The 23,876-nt window shown below is 36.8% G+C and overlaps 1 pseudogene; it reads left to right on the top strand.

Annotated features, from left to right (window-relative positions):
- The first annotated feature begins 21,232 nt into the window (after positions 1-21,232).
- LOC143594411 (dof zinc finger protein DOF1.5 pseudogene) lies at positions 21,233-22,434 on the top strand (annotated as a pseudogene).
- The last annotated feature ends 1,442 nt before the right edge of the window (positions 22,435-23,876 follow it).

The raw sequence follows: 23,876 nt of genomic DNA, 5'->3' as shown, positions 1-23,876 counted from the left end.
AGGAGTTACAGTAACTTAGAAGTATGGTATAGCTAGAAGTAGTTAATTGATACTATGATTATTACACAGTTAGACGTAAACATCTCAAGAAGGGCGTTACTATAAATATTGAAAGGAGTCGCTTGCAGGTGAGTTTCTAGCCTCATTTCCTTGTTATGTTTTCGGGGCTGTGTGCATACTAGATGTGATTAGTTAATATACTTACCTTAAGTGATAGTGTATGCCTTGTATGATTTATGTGAAAGTCATTGAAGTTATATATGAATGCTTGTCGGTACATGAACGATCTTCGAATATTACACGTATCGCCAGGAAAGGTGATCGTTAGAAGATGAGATTGTTTTATATATATGATGCATGAATGATATATGTATGTTATATGAAAGATTGAGAGTATGTATGAAAGTTTATAAATAAATGTAGTGAAAGGTATGGTAAGGCTGTACGGAAGAAAGGGACCAAGCCCTAATAATACTCGAGGAAGAAGGGACCAGACCCTAATAATATCTGAGGAAGAAAGGGGACCGAGCCCTAATAATACTCGAGGAAGTAGGGCGTAATGCTCTTTAAAATGTGTAAGTATGTAAAGTAAGATTAAAAGTATGAAAGAAAGAAAGAAAGAAAGAAGGTATGTACTTATGTATGTACGAAAAAAAGGTAAGCAGGTTATATAATATTTATCTTCGGATGCGTATATATAAGTGTGTGCATGTGTTGTATGTTACCTGATTAACTAGAACTCACTCAGCGTAGCTAACTTTTAGTATGAACACATGTAAATAGATTGAAGTAGTTGGCTTGAGAGAGAGACACATGGCATGATTTGAAGGGACTAACATCAAAAGAAGATTTGTCATGATGTTTTAATAAGCTACTTTATGTTATGTTTTAAAGACAAGTATTTAATGTTTGTACTGAATGGTTGACTTTTATTATTTATGTGAAAGATTAAATTAACTATGATATTTAGAATTGTGTTTATGAGTAAATTCAACGCAAATTTAAGGCACCGGGAATGGGGCCTTACATAATAACTTAGGCAGAACCCCTACTTTACACGGGCATTCAGAGTTTATATGCTTAAGCTTGTTCGAGCAACACTTCCACTATATATCGGGTACTAGAGTCTATACCATCACAACTTCATGGTTTGGTGCGTACTAGAGACTTGACACGTTTCCCGGGACAAAGTGTGTGTGAAAAGTGAATTTCGGTATGAAATGGAAATTCCGTGAACCTTTCTATTTATTGAAATTTTTGTGTTCCTTCGCGTCGCATGAAGGACCAAGATTAAGTTGTTCGCGTCGAGCGAACCGACTCCATAATGATGTATCATCGCCGGGGCTGCCACGTGGTATGACACGTCGCGAAGCAGTTATGGCTTGATACTTTGCGTCGCGTCGAAGCTGATCAATCTCGAGTAATGTGTTTTGTCCTTCGCGTAACGCGAACGATCAAGATTTAAAATTTTAATCTTTTGGTCCCTAAACTTTCCAAAAACATTAAGGCGGCTCTCAAGTGGTTGCGGCGATGCGAAGTGCAAAGTGCGCCATCAAAGCGCTCATCACCTAAGCCCGTGCCCGTGCGCGTCGGGTTCTTCACACCCTCCGCTAGGACCACTGGTGCATGTTTGGTGTATAAGAATATCACTATGGAAACTCAACTTCTTATAAAGAGTTTCCAAAATTTACTTATTACCCATGTGGGAGGAAATTTATTTTCCTTTTTAATCCTATGTGAAATGCTTCTACTTTCTTCCATCTTTCCATGTGTGATAGATTCTCTTTTCCCATTTTGTTAATATGGGTTGAACTTCCTTATGGAATACTTTTATTCCTTATTTAATTTCCCCATTACTTATTTTTGAGAATATTTTTGATCCTTCAACTTTACTAAGTTTGTCAAATTTGAATCCAAATTTTGAGGATGTTACACACACACACAGGGTGAAGTACGAGAAACTGATAATTATTAAATCTGGGCCATTGATTACATTAATTAGTGGTACATATAGATGATGATATACTGATAATTTGTAACATCCCAAAATTTCTAAAAATAATAGTAAATATATTATTTACTTACGGTGGGAAAATTTACTTGGATTAGTAGATTGATAGTTAAAGAGATATGGGTAGTGGACTTGGATTAGAAAGAAAGTTAGATAGACCATGGGCTCAAGCCCATGATCCATAGTATATAAACAATAAATACTCCATAATCCATTCATTTCACATATTCCATACACCACCCAAACACACACTTAGCTCTCTCTCATCCTACTTTCTCTCTTGAGCCGAAATCACCAAGAAGAACTGATCCTGACCCGAGGTAATGATAGTATGTTATTGTATGGATCCAAACCCGCTAGATCTAGTCGAGAAACTACTAGCCGACACCCTAAACCGTTAAAGTCACGAGATCCGGATAGAATCGGTTATAAAACGGTCAAAAGATGAGCCTAGGGGTCACCCTAGCTCACATCTGGATTGAACGGGATGAAAAACGTTGAAAACGGTGGTGAAACAAGCGAGATCTCGCTTTTCCGGCGAGATCCCGGTTATCCGGCGATGACGACGCCGGAAAAGGTGGGTACGAGGTAAGGGAGGTCAGAGAATTTTTCTGACATTCTCTAACCTAAAGCTAATTCGTTAACGAAGGTTTAACGAACTAGCCTTAATTCGTGAATTAATTCGTTAATGAAAGAATGACGAACTAGCCCCAATTCGTTAAGTCCAATTCGTTATGATGATGACCAGTTCGTTAAGTCCAATTCGTTATGATGATGACCAGTTCGTTAAGTCCAATTCCTTATGATGATAACCAATTCGTTAAGGTCCAATTCGTTATGATGATGACCAGTTCATTATAAGGTCCAATTCGTTATAATAGTCAGTTCGTTATGAAGTAACGAATGGGTTCATTCATTATGAACCCCATTCGATAAGGGACTGGGACGAACTGGAAGTTTGAAAGAATGAGAGAAAGGTCCCTGGACTTAGAAAAGAATGATATAATTACAAAGAAGCCCTCGAACTTTATAAGTTAGCAATTAAAATATAAGTTTAGAATCCTAATGAAAAATGTGTTAAGACAGTTAATGAAAATAAAAGTTTAGAGCCAGGGGCTCTGCCCCTAGGACCCTGCAGCAGGGCTGCCGCCCCTAGAACCCCGCTGCCAGGGGCGCTGTCCCCGGACCCCCGTTCTTCGAGAGTTATAAATAGACTAGAAACTCGATATGGGTATTGATAGTTAATTGATACGTGTAATTGTTATATAGTTAGTCGCGCACAGCTAAAGAAGGGAATAACTATTAACGGTGAACGTAACCGCATTCAGGTGAGTTTCTAGCCCACTTCCTTGTTATATTTTCGAGGCTGTGTGCATACTCGATGTGAAGTGTGAATACACTTACCTTAAGTGGTAAGTGTATGCTATAATGTTTGATGTGCTCTATTTATATATGTAATGAATGGATGTCTATCGGTGCGTGAACGATCTTCGGATATTGCACGTACCGACAGGTAAATTAATGTTTGTTGGTGCGTGAATGATCTTCGAATATTGCACGCATCCCCAAAGAGAATGATTTCCAGGTAATAAGCAGTGTGTATGAATTTTATGTTGTGTAACTGATGTATCGATAAGAAGTGTGTTGTAGGCAAGTCGAGTTAGAGTGTGGTAGAAGTGGTAACAAGTTGATAAGGGTGTAAGTGGCATGACGATAGTACGTGGTAGGGTAAGCCTATACGTGACTTCGTTATTAAGTGGCACAACGATAGTACGTGGGAGGGCAAGTCTCTACGTGCCTTCATTAATTAAGTGGCAACACGTAAGTACGTGGGAGGTCAAACATCAATGTGCTTTCGTGAATAAGTGGCTAAGATGTAGGGGCAGTAAAGAGGTTAGCGGTGAGGTGAGCAGGATTGATGAACGACTATGTGTCTTCGGACACACACATACACACAAACACACACACACACACACACACACATATATATATATATATATGCATGTAATGGTTGTATGGTAAGTTTCCTTATTAACTAGAACTCACTCAGCGTAGCTGACTTTTAGGATGCACGCAGGTGATCAGACTAAAGAACTAGCATGAGGATGGCATATGACATGGATTGAACGGCTGGCATCTGAAGATGGAAGAATGATGTTTTAAATATGATGTTTCATGTTATGGTTTTAAAGGAAAGATTGAATGTTTTGTAACGAATAGTTGAAGTTAACGTTTCCGCGAATAGTTTTAATTAACTCTGATTTGTAAGAACTGTGTTTATGAGTAAAACCGACATGAAATGTAAGGCACCGGTGATGGGCCTTACATAATTAATAATAATAAAAAATACATGGTTTTTATTGTAAAAATGGTATTTTTGAACTTTATATGTAGGCACTCAACAATGAAGTCCCCACTTGTTACTCCAAAATTAACCTGAAAACATTTATAATTAGGGATAACAGATTTTAATATTCCGAACTTTTCCCTATTAACCAATATTAAGCCTAACTTAAGAAATTCTCCAAGCTAATCCTAACTTTCACTCTATTGGACTTCATCAAGCTCTTACCTAATGGAGACTAACCCAGTTAGTTTTAGGGAAAAAAATTGTCATCTCTCCAAGTTTGGGAGACAAATAAAAACGTAATTAAACTTCAAAAGCCACCACCGCCATCTCCGCCGCCATCTTCTCGCCGCTACATCCGACGCCATCGTCCCTCCACCGCCACCACCACTGCCTCCACCATCGTCGCCACCACTACTACCACTATATATTAATTATTGTTAATAAACCCACCATCTTCGCCACCACTACCACTATATATTAATTAGTATTAGTAAACATTTTCAAACTCTCACTTCAAAAACCTATAATCTGCATGGTGGTGGTGGTGGTGGTGGCAGGACGATGTTGGCGGCGATAGCGGTTGCGGCGATGGCGGTGGCGACGAGACTGTAACACTCCGACTTAAGCGGAAATGCCTGAGTATGACGTACAGATTCCTCAAAACACATGTGACACTATTAAGTGACAATACTATCATTAATTCATTTAAAGGCATCAAGTACACAAGTTTATAATATAAAAAATACAAGGAAGTGAAACATTTCAAACATTTATTTAAAATATCCTAAGTCTAGTGTCTCATCCGTTTCATCCTATAATAATTGAACTTGTAACATATACATGGAACAATGTCAACTAACTTAATAGTTGGTGAGTTCACACAGTTTAAATATTACGTAAAGAGAACTATACAATTCCATGAACTTGTAAAAACGAAAACAAGGGTTCTTTACACTCGAATCAAGGTCCCAAGTGTAAAGAATAAATGAAGGTCATTTCCCGTTAGTACCAACCAACGTACTCGGATCGGAGTCCCTTTTCCACTTGAAACACGGTCCTGAGTGCAAAGAGGGGGCGTATAATCATACTTATCAAAGAAATACATGCCCGTAATCATGAGCAAATAACAAGTAACACATAAATCCATGAAATGAATTGTAGTTTGAAAAATATGAATAAATAAGCAATTGATTTGATATGATATATATGCTACCCCAACAATATTTAAAAGAGTAAAAATGGAGTGTAAGAAACTCACATTTGAAATTAATGATAAACTTGGAGTAAATACCCAAAGCGCATTAAGGAAACCAAAGCGATCGAACCTCACGAACTACAATTGAAAATATAAAAGTCAAAGACTATTTACGGGGATTATAAATTTAATTAACTTGGTTTTAAATATTTTGCACTATTTTAATATATATTTTATTATCTTATATTATTTCATTCAAACCCTAGATTTTAAATGCGTTAATCCGTTCCATGTACGTTAAATTAAAGTTAGGGGTTTTGTTTAGCGGTTAAAAATGATCAAAAAACACATATTACTTACTTGATTTGGTGTCGGATTGGTGGTGATGTAACAACTCGGGTTTTTCATTTATCCAATACCCGACCTGCTTTCGTGTTCGGATTATGTTTGTAAATTTAATATCATCGTTTATCGAGCTATTAATAATTTATTATTTGTTTATTATATTTAGTTATTTTATCAGAGTAACTTCCAATATATTACCACTTTAAGCCTAAACAATCGTTTAACCTCATTATGTTTTCATCCAAGAAGTTGAGGGACCTTTTAGCAAAACTGAATAATTAATATTTTATAATTCTTTCACCCATTTACACAAACCCATATTCAACCCATTTATAATCAAACACACGACTCATTTAGTTTTCTTGTAGCTTAATCCTCGTTCTAAAATTGGAATTTATCTGCGAGTGTCATTCGTATTACTTAGACGCCTATACCAATGTAAATAATAAAAAAAACTAAATCAAATAATAAACAAATTGATCTTATGTTCAAGCCGCCCTAAACCCGTTTGCGTTATACCATCTAATCATCATCATAACACAATTAAACTTTTCAACACCATCTAATTAACCTGTCGATCTTAACCCCTAAACCTAATTGGCTTTACATCGTCTAAATCAGCTATTCTGATCCCATCTTTGGCCGTCAGCCTCGACTCGGAGTTCATCATCAATATGTCATCCAATCAGGTAATATAGATATGAAACATACTCGTTTTTATTAGCTGATCAATAACCCTAACGTAATTACAACAAACGCGAAGCGTATTAATGAATTGTAATTCCTAGGGTTATATCCAATTTGGGGTTTAACTGATATTGTATTGTAAGTATTCGTTTTCATCATCTAACCAACTGGCATGGTAGCGCAGTTTGTTGTGTACGTGAAATTTAACCTTTGTGCCGTCCAATCTCGCGAGTTCGAGTCCCGGCCATGGTGTCTTTTTGGTTTTATTTTGTTTATAATGGTTTAATGAATTTTAAAAGTTTTATAAATTAAATATATAGTTAATATATCTGATATTAAATAAAAAAACAAACATATCATTATCAAAACGACACTTCCAAGTTATGTTTTCTCATCGATAAACATTCTTTTAACTATATGTGTACGTAATGCATAATATATATTACAAAAATATAACAAATATAATTTTAACTAAATAAGTTAAATTCATGCTTATAATTAAATTTCGTTAAAGATTCAAGATATTATTAAATATTATTTTATGTATTGTTACATATTATAACTATTTATTTAAATGTTTATGAATTAGTATTTTATTTATTCGAATAATTAAAAGTATATCTTACTTTATACTTAATTAAACTATTTTATTTAATTTGTATATTTAATCATTTATTTAGATTTTATTATTTCAAGCATATCTTATATTATGTAAATTATTTAAGTATTTAATTATATTTTTTTTATCTAGAATAGTTATTGGTGAATTTATAGTTAATAAGACTAATGATCCTAACTATATAAATCAATCGTTCATATCCATAATATATAATCCCAATCATAACTCAATTCGCATCGAAATCCCAAATCTATTATACGCATTATCTCATTTGTTAAAACTCGTAATATTAGATTATATTAAATCATTTATAAGTAATTTATATTATCCGGTTTATCTAGGAATCCTTGTCGATATATCCTGAATGGTTCATCACTCTCACGTCATCATTTTTATTTTGTTCATTCTATCATGTGAGTATCTCACTCCCCTTTTTAACTCATTTTTAACTGTTTTGGGGACATATGCGTTCGTAAATATTTTTTATTTATATAGTATTCAAACGCAACTGTTTATCCTTGTGTGTTTATCAGTATGCCTAACTTGCTATTTTCTTACTTTCTTTATTTGAACGTTATTTGCTTACTTCGGCAAACGATGTCCATTTTTATGGCACGGTTTAGTCCTTGCTTGGTAACCAATGTCCATTTATATGGATTGGTTGAGCCCTTTCTTTATGGTTTGCTTTATTTATAATTATTTGATTGTTATGTGTTATGGCTTATCTGTATATTCTCACAAGAACAGTTTGCACTTTTACTTATTATTATTATTATAGTGCCGTAAATCTGGTGTTATACTCACTCAACCTAGTGTTGACAAAACCTATTTGTATTTTTAACACATAAGCAGGTTATCGTGTGATGTGATTATTAAGATTGTTTGAAGCAACTTAGGATGCATGTTAGAGAAGAAGATACAAGAATTAAATTTTGGATGTTTATTTTATTTGCTTATTTATGAGTTTGATGTACTTGACTATTTAATAGATATTGACACTTTTAATATTGCATGATAGTACCTTGAGAGCTGTGACAATCAGCTCAAGGCTCGGCATTTCCGCCGTAGGTTGGGGTGTGACAGGTGAACCGCGGTTGGCCGAAGACAAACTTTGAAGATCAAGGTGGGTTTTTTTACAGAGTGTTTTAGGTTAAGTAGATGATGACAACAGGTTTAGATGTTAGTTTAAGTCCTATTTATAATAACAATTGGAGCTTATGGCGATTAATGATCGTTATTATTTTTATTATTAATCTGACGGTTACCTGGTTGAATCGCGCCATTAAAGTTTGTTATTACATGTTTTGAACAATGATTATGATATGTTGTTATGGTCAAAAGGTTTTACACGCGTTTGAAGGTGTTTAATGACTCGCTGGAGCCGTTTTCCTGCCACCGGGTTTCCTCGCCGGTAAAATGCGAGCAAGGGGGCTGGGTTGGTTTTTGGATTAAAATAATATAATTTAAATATATTTCACACAATTGACCCCTCTAGTTTCAAGTTCTTTTAAAACCGAGTTCAAACTATAATTACATAATGAACCTTGAACTTTGGATGTTATATAAATTAAATAAGAAGTTTTAAATTTAGAATTTTAACATATTTTACCCGATAGTTTGTGAATTGTTTAAGTTTAATAAACTTTAAATCTCAAAGTTTTGATATTTGAACAAAATGAATAGCAAACAAACGGAAAATAACTTAAATAATTTAGAATATTCTATTAATGTTGAATGATAAATAAGAATACATTGAAACGACAAAACGGGTCGGTTTAACGAATACAGTTACAAAAACAAATACAAATACCAAAAAAATTGACGAATGTCACATGGACGATGGTGGAAAAAATGGCGGTGGTGAGGTAGAGACGGCGGTTGGTTTTGAAGTTTAATTACCTTTTTCATTTGTGTAAGACTCCGTTACTAGTAGCCCTACTTTAACGTTAGATTTACTCATAAATGCAGTTCTAAATATCAGAGTTAACAAAAAATTTCGCTGAATAATAAAACTTCAACCATAACATTTTACATAACCATCAAATCATGTCTTATAAAACATTCGTAGTCAATTAAAACAAAACATAGTCTTTAAAACATCACAACATTTCTTCGAGATGCCAGTATCTTCGATTTCCATGCCATGTGTCTTTAGTCACGCGAGCTGCCTCAACCTATTTGCCTGCGTCCATACTAAAAGTCAGCTATGGTGAGTGAGTTCTAGTTAATCACATAACTTACTTTTCATACACATATACGTGCCTGAAGGTACGCATTACATACATATCATGTTCATCATTCGTCCATACACATTCATATCTAACCATACATTATAAAGGGCGTTTCACCTACATACCTCGGACATTATTATTAGGGTCCGATCACCCTTCATCCTCGGATATTATTAGGGTCCGGTCACCCTTCATGCTTCATACCATACCTGTTCTTACATACTTTTCCTGACTATACGTGCAATCTCCGAAGAGCGTTCACGTACCAATAACATATCATACGTACATTATGCATACATCATATATATTCATACATGCATTTTATTTTACATCATACATAGCAATCGCATCTTTAGCTACCACCTGACGGTACATGCAATATCCGAAGATCGTTCACGCATCGTCAAGCAATCATCATACATACATCATACAAGGCATACACTTACCACTTAAGGTAAGTGTATTAACTATCACATCGAGTATGCACACAGCCCCGAAAACATAACAAGGAAGTGGGGCTAGGAACTCAAATCAATGCGGTTGCGTTCACTGTTTACGGTTATTCCCTTCTTGAGCTGTGCACGACTAACTGTATAATAATTATACGTATCAATAAACTATCACTACACATATCGTCTTTCTAGTTTAATCATTACCCTAAACGAACGGGGGTCTGGGGGCAGCGCCCCTTGCAACGGCGTTCTAGGGGCGGCAGCCCCTAGCGGGGTCCAAGGGGTAGAGCCCCTGGCTGGGGTTAAGCTGCCAAGTCAGCTTGGAAAAATTTCATTTTCATTAACTGTCTTTACACATTTTCCATTAGATTTTTGAATCATTAAATAATTTGCTACTTAAAATCCAAGGGCTTCTTTGTAATTAAATCATTCTTTTCTAAGTCTAAGGACTGTTCTTGTCATTCTGTCGAACTCCAAGTTCGTTACTTATCCTTAACGAACAGACTTGTCATGACGAACTGGTTATTTTAACGAATTGAACCATCATAACGAACTGGACCGTTAACGAATCAGTCCGTTGAGAACCAGTCTATGTAACGAATTGGACCTTTCAATTCGTTATCTTTTAACTATAGTGAATCAAGGGTAATTCGCTATCCTTTCCCCTTAACGAACTGAAGTTAGTTCGTTATGTTTACTTAGGCGAATCAGCTAGCGAATCACTTTAATTCGTTGGTTATTCCTTAGCGAACCAGGGTTTGGTCAGGGAATGTCAGAGCATTCCCTGACATCCCTTAACCTCGTACATACTTTTCTGGCGCCGCCTTTGCCGGAAGGCCGTCGGAAAACCGCGAACACGTCGGAAAAACGAGTTTTAACTCGTTTTTCACCGTTTTTCGTCCCGTTCGATCCAGATCTGTGCTAGGGTGGCCCCTAAGCTCATCATAGGTTCGGTTTATACCCGATTCCACCCGGATCTCGTGACTTAAACGGTTTAATGGTGTCGGCTCATCGTTTCGTGTTTATATCTAACGGGTTTAAGCTCATACAATAAAATACTATCGTACCTTGGGTCGGGATCGGTTTCCTTCTTGGTTTCGGTCTAGAGAGAGATAGAGAGCTTAAGTGTGTGTTTTGGGAGGTGTATGGAATGTGTGAAATGAATGATTAAAGTCCATTTAATGACATATATAATTATGGATCATGGGCTTAAGCCCATGGTCCTTTCCTCTTTCTTTCATAGCCCAAGTCCATAACCCATATCCATTTATCCCAACACTAGCCCGACTCATAATAACTTGTATTTGAATTTATTAACCGAAACCCGAAAAACGGGATGTTACAAGTCTCCCTCTTTAAAGAGGTTTCGTCCCCGAAACCTAACTACTACATAAACAATTCTGGATAAAACTTGCGCATCTCTTCCTCAGCTTCCCATGTAGCGTCCGATCCCTTGCGATGCATCCATATCACTTTCACTAGGGGTATAATGTTGTGACGAAGTTGCTTCTCTTTGTGATCGACAATCCTTATCGGTTGCTCAATGTAGTTCAACTGTTCATCAACCTCAATGTCCATCAATGGCACGTGCGACGTGTCATCAACTAGACACTTCCTTAGATGAGAAACATGGAAGGTTGAATGAATTCCTTCTAACTCACTGGGTAAATCCAGCTTATAAGCTACATCCCCCATACGATCTAAAATCTTAAACGGTCCAATGTACCTCGGACTCAACTTTCCTCTATTCCTAAAACGATTAATTCCTTTCCAAGGCGAGACCTTGAGCATCACATTGTCACCAATGTTAAACTCAATCGGTCGTCGCCGCTTATCAGTATACGACTTCTGTCTGTCTTGAGCAGCTTTCATCCTTGCCTTAATCTGACCAAACTTTGAAGAAGTTTCTTGAACAACTTCTAGGCTTCCCATCTCCTTCTGAACAATCTCTCCCCAGCATAATGGAGTTCTACAGCATCTTCCATACAACATCTCGAACGGTGGCATCCCAATACTTGAATGGTAGTTGTTGTTGTAAGAGAACTCTGCCAGATGCAGATGATCGTCCCAACTCCCTCCAAAGTCCAAAACACAAGCACGTAGCATATCCTCAAGGGTTTGGATCGTCCTTTCAGACTGCCCATCTGTTTGAGGATGATACGCCGTACTGATGTTCAATCTTGTTCCCATAGCTTCATGGAACTTCTTCCAAAACCTCGAAGTAAAACGAGTATCTCTATCAGACACGATCGATAACGGCACTCCATGCTTAGATACAACCTCTTTAATGAACAAGCTTGCCAACGTTTCTGACGAGATAGCCTCTCGTATAGGCAGAAAGTGAGCACTCTTGGTCAAACAGTCCACAATCACCCAGATGGTATCATGATGCTTAGCTGTACGAGGTAGCTTAGTTATGAAATCCATGTGACGTGTTCCCATTTCCATTCTGGTATCTCTAAAGGTTGCATTTTCCCATAAGGCTTCTGATGCTCTGCCTTGACTTGTAAACAAGTTAAGCATCTACTTACGTAATCTACCACATCATTCTTCATTCCTGGCCACCAATAGTCTCTTTTCAAATCTTGGTACATCTTCGTAGCTCCTGGATGAATAGAATATCTTGACTTATGAGCTTCATCTAAGATTCAACCTCTGAGATCTCCATGGCGTGGAATCCACATGCGGTCAAACCTAGTCTTAACACCATGCGTGTTTTCCATCAACTCGTCTTGCTGACAAAAAATCCTTTCTTACTTTACTAGCCCTTCATCTACCAGCACTTCAAACTGCACCTTGATGATTTCTTCAAATAAGCTTGAGTTCATAACTAGCTGATATGACTTTACTGTTGCAATGACTTCCTCATTCTTACGGCTTAGCGCATCAGCGACCACGTTAGCTTTACCAGGGTAGTACTTAATATCGCAGTCGTAATCCTTTATCAACTCCAACCATCTTCTCTGTCTCATGTTCAATTCTTTCTTCTCGAAGAAGTACTTTAAACTCTTATGATCTTTGTAAATGGTACACTTAGTACCATACAGATAGTGTCTCCATATCTTGAGAGCATGTACTACTGCTGCTAGCTCCAAATCATGCGTCGGATAAGTACTCTCATGGACTTTCAACTTTCTAGACGCGTAAGCTATCACCTTTCCTCGTTGCATCAACACGCAACCTAACCCACGATGCGAAGCATTAGTACAAACAACCAAATCCTCGTCACCATCGGGTAAAGCAAGGATTGGAGCTTGCGTGAGTCTCTTCTTTAACTCCTGGAAAGCCTCTTCCTGAAACTTACCCCAACTGAATACTATCGACTTTAGGGTCATACCGGTCAACGGTGCGGCTATCTTGGAGAAACCTTCGATGAATCTCCTATAGTAGCTAGCTAACCCTAAGAAGCTTCGTATATCAGTCGGGTTCTGTGGAGTCTTCCAATTCGTTATCGCTTCAATCTTAGCTGGGTCCATGGTAATCCCTTCAGGATTGATCACGTGACCAAGAAATTGCACTTCTCGCAACCAGAACGCGCATTTCGAAAACTTAGCATACAACTTCTTTTTCTTCAGAGTCTCCAATACTACTCGCAGATGCTCAGCATGATCAGACTCTCTTTTGGAATAAATCAATATATCGTCGATGAAGACAATAACCGACTTATCCAACATTGGCCGACACACCCTATTCATCATATCCATAAATGCTGCGGGAGCATTCGTTAGACCGAATGACATTACGAGGAACTCGTAGTGTCCATACCGCGTCCGAAACGCTGTTTTAGGGATGTCTGCCTCTTTCACTTTTAACTGATGATAGCCTGATCTGAGATCTATTCGTGAGAACCAACTTGACCCTTGCAGTTGGTCAAACAGATCGTTAATCCTTGGAAAAGGATATCTATTCTTTACCGTAAGCTTGTTCAACTCGCGATAGTCTATGCACATTCTCATACTTCCATATTTATTCTTCACGAACAACACTGGCGCGCCCCAAGGAGAAACACTTGGTCTTATGAAACCTTTGTCGAGGAGTTCTTGCAGTTGGGACATCAATCCTTTCATCTCAGACGGCGCTAGACGGTAAGGCGCTTTCGCGACGGGCTGGGCTCCTGGTGTTAAATCTATCTGGAATTCCATCTCACGTTCCGGTGGCAACCCCGGAAGATCCTCAGGGAATACTTCTGGGTAATCGCGCACAATAGGAACATCTTTCATTTCTTTCGTCTCGGCCGTAGCGTTGACAACATACGCCAGGTAGGCACCGCACCCTCGCCTTAACAAACCTTCGGCTTTTATCATTGAAATGACGTTAAAACCTGAACTTTCCTTATCGCCATAAACCGTCACGGCACTACCATCCAAGGACTTTAGCTTTATTATTCTACTCTTACATACTATCTGAGCTTCGTATTCAGATAACCAATCCATTCCCAAGACTACATCGAACCCTCCTAAGGTCATGACATACAAAGTAAATGGGAACTCATGTCCCTCTAATTCTATCTTACAATCCTTAACCATTTTCATTATTATCACCGAGGTGTCACTAGCGGTTTCTACTATGAAGGTTTCAAACACTCGGCAAATTTTCATTTTTGCTAGTTTACTAAACGTCGTAGCTACAAAACTCCTATTCGCACCCGAATCAAATAATACTGAAGCAGAAATACCGTTTACTAGGAACGTACCGGTCACAACATCAGGAATCTGTCTAGCTTGTTCCTGGGTCAGCATGTAGGCTCTAGTCCTCGGCCTTGCTTGATCAGCATCTTTCTTCCCACTACCTCCAGCCTCACCGTCGGCGCACTCCCTTGCCATATGGCCTGTCTTACCGCACTTAAAGCATGTTGGTTTTCCATTACATTCATTAGCATAATGACCCATCTTCCCACACTTATAGCAGGCATTTGTCTCCATCCTGCATTCTCCACCATGAGCCTTTCCACATTTGTGGCACACGTCCAAACCAGTACCCACTTGCACTCGCCACCGTGTACCTTCCCACACGTCTTGCATGTCTTTCTCCCCCACACCTTCTGCTTCTTGTCCCTAGGGTTCCATAACTGAGTACCAGGTCGTTTGGCAGGCGCGACCCACTTCTTCTCCTTCTTCTCTTCCATAGCCACCTCATCTGTCAAGTCCTCATAAACCGTTTCCGCAAGCCCTACAGCAGAATCAAAGGTGCCTGGTCTACCAGCCTTGACCAAAACGCGAACATTCTATGGCAGTCCCCTAAGGTAGAATTTGATCCGCTTGGCCTCGGTGTTCACCATGTCTGGCACCAACCTTGACAGACGGTTGAATTCAGTGAGGTATTCTCGGTGCGTCATCTTACCCGCCTTTAGACTCAAGAACTTCATCTCAACCTTCTCTATATCTGCATCAGCACATAATCGCTTCATCACTAACTCCTTCAGATCGTCCCATCTCAAGGCCTTGATCTTTTCTCGATTCTTCCTTTTCTCAACTGTCTCCTACCAGTACATCGCCTCCTTATCGAATGATTGGGTAGCATACCCCACAGCTTGGTCGGGACGGCATTCGCTAATTTGGATAATTTTATCCATGGCGGTTATCCGTTGGAGAGTAGCGATTGCGTCTTTCAAGCCGGTTAGCTCCGGTGGACCACAACCTTTGAAAGACTTATAGTTGCACCCACCTCGGCCCCTTTTTTTGTCATCAACCTTCACTGACTTAACCACGCTTGATTCTTCCCCCTCCTCTTCATCATTTTTCTTACCATCTCCTTCCGCCCTTTCAGCGGTTCTTGCACGGCCTCCAGTAGCCCCTTCAGCATTCCAGTTCTTCGTAGCAGTTGCCACCGCTTGAGCATTGGCGGCTTGAACAGCAGGGTCAAGTTGATACCCTTCGTTGTTACTCGGATTTCGACTAGCTGCACTTCCTTCTCCCTCATTATTAGTAGCTGCTTCCACTGACGGTTCTCGGACAACGCGTGGCCTGCCACGACGTCCCGTATGTCCTCCTTTAACAGCAGCTTTCTTAGCTCCAGCTATTCGTATTCTATAAGGAAACACAAACATCGTCACTTAAGGAACCATTTAGTACAAGGATAGTAAGGCTAACAGGTAATAACAGTGGCCAGATGTGATTAGCTGATCACGTTACTTTCTGTGTCCTATACACTTCCCTTTATGAGTCTATTTGTGCTGGTTCTACTTCTAATAGTTAGACAATTAAGCAGTTCATATCATCTTATACCCCTATCCCTAGCAATTAAGCTAGCGTTCACACATTCTTTATTTAGCAATTACGCAAACATTCATTCACTATTCTACTTTACATGTGAATTTAATCACGTACTTTTCCTTTACTTAGCTTGCTTGAGTGACACATGGCATTCTCGTACTGGCATCTTCTTCCGTTTCTTACTTTAATCCCATTCTCTGTTCGAGTTTAAGCATGTAGGATGCTTAAATCTCTCAAACTTTGCTCTAATACCAACTTATAAGGCCCCGTTACCGGTAGCCCTACTTTAAAGTTAGATTTACTCATAAACGCAATTATAAATATTAGAGTTAACAAAAACTTTCGCGGAATAATAAAACTTCAACCATAACATTTTACATAACCATCAAATCATGTCTTATAAAACATTCGTAGTCAATTAAAACAAAACATAGTCTTTAAATCATCACAACATTTCTTCGAGATGCCAGTATCTTTAATTTCCATGCCATGTGTCTTTAGTCACACGAGCTGCCTCAACCTATTTGCCTATGTGCATACTAAAAGTCAGCTATGCTAAGTGAGTTCTAGTTAATCACATAACTTACTTTTCATACACATATACGTACCCGAAGGTACGCATTACATACATATCATGTTCATCATTCGTCCATACACATTCATATCTAACCATACATTATAAAGGGCGTTTCACCTACATACCTCGGACATTATTATTAGGGTCCGGTCACCCTTCATCCTCGGATATTATTAGGGTCCGTTCACCCTTCATGCTTCATACCATACCTGTTCTTACATACTTTTCCTGACTATACGTGCAATCTCCGAAGAGCGTTCACGTACCAATAACATATCATACGTACATTATGCATACATCATATATATTCACACATGCATTTTATTTTACATCATACATAGCAATCGCATCTTTAGCTACCACCTGACGGTACATGCAATATCCGAAGATCGTTCACGCATCGTCAAGCAATCATCATACATACATCATACAAGGCATACACTTACCACTTAAGGTAAGTGTATTAACTATCACATCGAGTATGCACACAGCCCCGAAAACATAACAAGGAAGTGGGGCTAGGAACTCAAATCAATGCGGTTGCGTTCACCGTTTACGGTTATTCCCTTCTTAAGCTGTGCACGACTAACTGTATAATAATTATACGTATCAATAAACTATCACTACACATATCGTCTTTCTAGTTTAATCATTACCCTCAACGAACGGGGGTCTGGGGGCAGCGCCCCTGGCAGCGGGGTTCTAGGGGCGGCAGCCCCTAGCGGGGTCCAAGGGGTAGAGCCCCTGGCTGGGGTTAAGCTGCCAGGTCAGCTTGGAAAAATTTTATTTTCATTAACTGTCTTTACACATTTTCCATTAGAATTTCGAATCATTTTTGCTACTTAAAATCCAAGGGCTTCTTTGTAATTAAATCATTCTTTTCTAAGTCCAGGGACTGTTCTTGTCATTCTGCCAAACTCCTAGTTCGTTACTTATCCTTAACGAACTGACTTGTCATGACGATCTGGTTATTTTAACGAATTGAAACTTTCTAACGAACTGGACCCTTAACGAATCAGTCCATAGCGAACCAGTCTATGTAACGAATTGGACCTTTCAATTCGTTATCTTTTAACTATAGCGAATCAAGTTCAATTCGCTATCCTTTCCCCTTAACGAACTGAAGTTAGTTCGTTATGTTTACTTAGGCGAATCAGCTAGCGAATCACTTTAATTCGTTGGTTATTCCTTAGCGAACCAGGGTTAGGTCAGGGAATGTCAGAACATTCCCTAACATCCCTTAACCTCGTACATACTTTTCCGGCGCCGCCTTTGCCGGAAGGCCGCCGGAAAACCGCGAACACGTCAGAAAAACGAGTTTTAACTCGTTTTTCACCGTTTTTCGTCCCGTTCGATCCTGATCTGAGCTAGGGTGGCCCCTAAGCTCATCATAGGTTCAGTTTATACCCGATTCCACACGGATATCGTGACTTAAACGGTTTAACGGTGTCGGCTCGTCGTTTCGTGTTTATATCTAACGGGTTTAAGCTCATACAATAAAATACTATCATACCTTGGGTCGAGATCGGTTTCCTTCTTGGTTTCGGTCTAGAGAGAGAGAGAGAGAGCTTAAGTGTGTGTTTTGGGAGGTGTATGGAATGTGTGAAATGAATGATTAAAGGCCATTTAATGACATATATAATTATGGATCATGGGCTTAAGCCCATGGTCTTTTTCTCTTTCTTTCATAGCCCAAGTCCATAACCCATATCCATTTATCCCAATACTAGCCCGACTCATAATAACTTGTATTTTAATTTATTAACCGAAACCCGAAAAACGAGATGTTACAATTTGTCCCCCAAACTTTGAGAAATTACATTTTTTTCCTTAAACTAATCGGGCTAGTCTCCATTTGGAAAATGCTCGGTGAAGTCTAATAGGGTGAAAGTTGGGATTATCTTAGGGAATTTTTTAAATTGAAATTAATCTCAACCAATATGCCAAAATTCGGATTATTAAAATTTAATATCACTTATAATTATTTAAACATAAATGATTTATAATTAGCTACATTTAATATTTATTTTAAATGGATATTATATTTGTTCTCAGCTAACGTTCTATAACTAATGATTTGAAAAAAAAAACAAATTAATACTTTTGTAGATTCTATGCCATTGTAATATACACACCATTAGTTTTACATATGCTACATTATTAGTTATGACTACACAACATTTGAAAGTCTGTATATACTACATTAGTTGTACATATACTATATTATTTTTACCTATACAACATTAGCTCTGTCTATACAGCATTTGAAAGTGTGCCTACACTACACTAGTTTTTTTTACACTACATTAGTTATGACTACGAGTACATACACTACATTAGTTTCGACTACATAAATATCTAAAAGCTAATCTACATTACATAAGATAAACCTACTTAGTTGATTAAAAATCCAAAAAAAAAAAAAAATACTTCACATTTGAGATCAAATAAAATTTTTGATTAAATGGTTTATTTTAAATGAAGTAATAAAATATATAATTTGTAACTTATCATTAATGAATAACTTATCATTAATTAAATTATTGATGAGTATTAATTAAAAAGTTTAACACTTTATATTTTACTAATATACGAGTGTATTTATATAATTATAAAATATAAAAAAAATCATTTGATTGGTAATTGAATCTTTTCTCGCATTTCTTTCAATAAGAAATACTTTTAAAATGAACCTAATCATATACACAAACATATATAGTTTTGTAAAAACAATAAAACGACAGTTTCTAAAAACAATAGTTTCATTGAAGAACTCTTTTTCCAACCCTTGATCATCTCCCCCACATTATTATAATACACCCTTAATCACCTACATCACATCAATTTTGTAAGGGGGAAAAATCCTAAAAAAAATCAAAAAAATAAATAAATAATAATTACAAAAATTATAAAACAAAAAAGTAAAAAAAAAACTATAATGTTTATCTAGCATCCGATAAAAAAAAACTCGGTTTAGCCCTCGGGTTAGTTTAGGTTTGTTTTTAGCTTGAGGGGGGGGGGGATAACACTTTTCATTAACATTTTACACGTAAAACAACAAATATCATTAACATTTTACATGTTAAACAATCACTCTTTAAGATTTTACATGTAATAATTAATATTTTACATGTAAATAACATTTTTCTTTAGCATTTTACATGTAAAATAACAGATCTCATTAACATTTAACACGCAGAACAATAGTTCTTTAAGATTTTACGTGTAAAAAATTATATTTTTCATGTAAAGTAACACATTTCATTAACATTTTACATGTAAAACAACACGTTTCGTTATAATTTTAATGTAAATTTAATAATATATATATTAAATACCTACCTACGGTTATCTCACGGAATTTAGTTTTCATGAACAACATCAAGTCATGTTTTTACGCGTGTACAAGGCAATGCAAGTTTAAATGCGACGATTATAATTTTTTTATGCATTTTTTTTCCTGATGTCTTTCCACCGTCACATGTACAAGAAAAGCCCCCACCCCAAACCCGAAAAACCTGAAGCCCCTAAAAGCATATACCTAAAAATTAAACTCAAAGGCTAACCCAAATTTTTTTTCTAGGAATGAGGGATGCTAGATAAATTTTTTTTTAACTTTTTGTTATTTTTTTCATTTTTTTTGGTTTTATAATTTTTATAAATTATTTTTTTGATTTTTTTTTGAGTGATTTTTTTCCCTTTCAAAAATGATGTGTTGTAGATGATTGAGGGTGCACAATAAGAATATGAGGAAATGGTCAAGGGCTGGGAAGGGAGTTCTCAGTTCCACACTTTTTTGTAGTTCCTCAATGAACTCTCTCTCTCTCTCTCACGCACACACACACACACACATATACACGTATATATATATATATATATATATATATATATATATATATATATATATATAGAGCACTGTTATAATAAGAAGTAAATTTTTCGTAAAAAGTGTAGGAGGTGTGTTTTCACCATTAGATCTAATAAAACACACCGCACAATAAACACACTTTCGATATCCACTGTCTGATCAACATATCTAACATACCAGATTACTTCTTACACTTTTTAGATACACTTCACTTGTTATTATAACCCCACCCTATATATATATATATATATAAATATATAGGAATGGTACAAATAAGAATAAGGAGTTTCATAGGAATGGTAAGAACCACCAATTTTTGACATTACAAATGATGGTGAAAGAACAATTCTAGGAAAGTATGTCGGTTATTGTTTATTTTAATTTTCAACTATTGATTAACATGATCCAATAACTATGATTTATTCCTATGAAACTGCTTATTTTTAGGATAACCCTCACATATATATATATATGTATATATGATCTTTACACTTTTTATGAAAAGGTATTTTGCATAAATTAATGGTAATGTCATAAAGCAAGTGGATTTGGAATAGAATTTTTCATATGAAAAGGTCTTTAATCTATATATATATATATATCTATATGATCTTTACACTTTTTATGAAAAGGTATTTTGCATAAATTAATGGTAATGTCATAAAGCAAGTGGATTTGGAATAGAATTTTTCATATGAAAAGGTCTTTAATCTTTATCTCTTTATAATCTTTTTTTATGCTTTTCATTCAATAACATTTTGTACGCAACCCACCTATGCGTTTGTCAAAACGACCCCACCATTGAGACATCTTCACCAAGAAGATGATGTCCCCGGCCCCATGTTTGGATCAAAAAGTTCACCTTATTTTACTTTCCATGTCTTCTTGGCTGCTCTAAATATGGACTTGTTTTTCTTTTTCTCCTTTTTGGTGAAAAAGCATATGCTAATAAGTGTTTAAAGTGTACGCAAAACCACCCTTGTGCTTTTCATTTACTTTCATTAACTTTTTTGCTTTCATATCTCTCTCTTTTATATATTTATATGGGTGACACTATACACACACCAAAGAGCACAACTTTCTTTCTTGTGTAGCATCAAGCACAAGAGCTCTCTAAATGTTGTGTTCTTAAATCATAAAGACCCTTGTGTCTCCTTTTAGCTGCTAGTTGGTCATCAACTTATCTCTAACTCTAAAGTTTGCATGGCGGATGTTCACAAAGGTTATGATTCGACACGTATCAAGTTGTTTGGTAAGACGATTAACGTGCAAGTGATGAGAGAATTAAAAGAAGAACCGGTAAGCAAATCCGTGGTCGATGATAATGATGGTGATGATCAAACACTAGTTAATAAGAGGCCAGACAAGACCATACCTTGCCCTAGGTGCAAAAGCATGGAGACCAAATTTTGTTACTTTAATAATTATAACGTTAATCAACCTAGACACTTTTGTAAAGGGTGTCAAAGGTACTGGACAGCTGGTGGGGCCCTTCGCAATGTGCCGATTGGGGCTGGTCGTCGGAAGTCTAAACCGCCGTGTGGCCATGGTGTACTTGGTGAGGTTTCGTTTTTGGATGATGGTGGTTCAACCAGTGGTATGCCCTTTGATGGGATGGTGGTGTGGCACATGACCGCAGCACATGGCGGTTTTCAGCATCTTTATCCGGCGAAGAGGAGGAGGGATTCGGCCGGTGACTTTTGATTAAGAATATATATATATATCAATGTCTTAGAAAAGTAATTAATGTGTTTGGATTTGTAGGACCACTGTTAATTATTAATGGAGTAAGTATTGCTTAATGAACTATTATCTTGAATTAGTATACTATTTCCTAGGATTATAAAATTGTCTTTTTTGTACTTAAGTTTTATACAAAACGATAAGCATAGACCTATGAATTAAATATCTAAAACACACACCCAGAACACACACATGAAACACGTACTTTTTACTTGATTAGATTATACTTTTACTATGATTAAGTTGTGAGCTTCATTGGTCAAAATGATTCTACTAGTCTTCTATCCAAAGTTTATATAGAACATGTGAAAAGGTAAACGCATGGATTTCATAAAGGATTTAGCTAATCAGACACCCAATGTCCAATACCATTAATTCATACGACTCGTATGAGTGTCGGCTTTTGTCAGAAGCTGTTGATGACTGTATACGAGTTGTAAGAATATATGCAAGTTGTATGAGTTCAAATATAATTTCTTTATAAATTTTAAACGTTTTCAAAAGATAGGTTTTCTAGAAACCTATAAAACCACATTTCTCATCTCTCATCTAAACTGGAGCAAATAGTTGATCAAGTTTCTACTTATGGAAAATAGACAAAATAATGTTTTCTCCTGTACAAAACCATGCCCATAAGATGTACAGAAGGTTTCTTAACGGCCGGTTGAAACGCTAATATCGGGTTTTGCATAGCATGCTGGTATTTTGAGCCTGTTACATTTTGAGCTGTTTGTTAGAACATCAAACCAACGGTTCTTCTAGAATACTGGTTCAACCTAGCAAACCGATTTTAAAGCCTAAGAGATCTTTGATATTTTGCGTCCCATATTTTTTAGAAATTACTCTTAACCTAGCATGAACATTAAAACGAGTAAACTTTTGGATTATATTTTGAGATTCGAGTACTTGTGTATTATTTTTTTATTATGGATTATCTTTTGGTTTATATTTTATTATGATATTATATACTTTTGAGTTAGTTTTTAAGTTGAAGTTGCATTTATATAAAATTACAAGGTAAACTATTTAACCCGGTTGAACCGGTTCAACATGTTGTACCATTTTTTAGCCAAATCCAATATGAGTTAAAAACCAGTTTTTAAAACATTGAAAGTACCGCAATATTCAATTCCACCTTGTGTTGAAGATCCAATCCCACCACTTACTGAAAATCAAAATCTCCCACGGCCCACCACCTGTTGAAGATCCAATCCCATCAACTGTTCAAGATCCAGTTGCTTCTTTAAGAGAGAAGTGTGTGTCGGATATCCCTATAACCACTCCATCGGAAGAGAAATTTGCCCCGGGGTACGAAGTACTACCTGAAGGGAGTATGTGTTGCATGATCCATGGGCGATCAATGCAGATATAGATGACAATCATTATTTATTCCATAAACTATGAGAAGAAGAGCGCTATACAGATTTAGATTTGCTCGTTCGATATTCAATTTATAATAAACTAGTGTTATACTCGGCTCTTTGCGTCGGGACAGGTTGTTATAACCCAGACGATGGTAAAACCCAAACATTGTCGTTTTAAGCATTGAGGTGGTAAGTTGACACGAATTTGGTCGGTTTCAATTA

Source organism: Bidens hawaiensis, unplaced genomic scaffold (assembly GCF_021521415.1).
Source record: "Bidens hawaiensis isolate Kalapana, Puna unplaced genomic scaffold, B.hawaiensis_p1.1 tig00043601_1, whole genome shotgun sequence".
Taxonomy (NCBI): domain Eukaryota; kingdom Viridiplantae; phylum Streptophyta; class Magnoliopsida; order Asterales; family Asteraceae; genus Bidens; species Bidens hawaiensis.
This window is presented reverse-complemented; position numbering and strand designations above follow the sequence as displayed.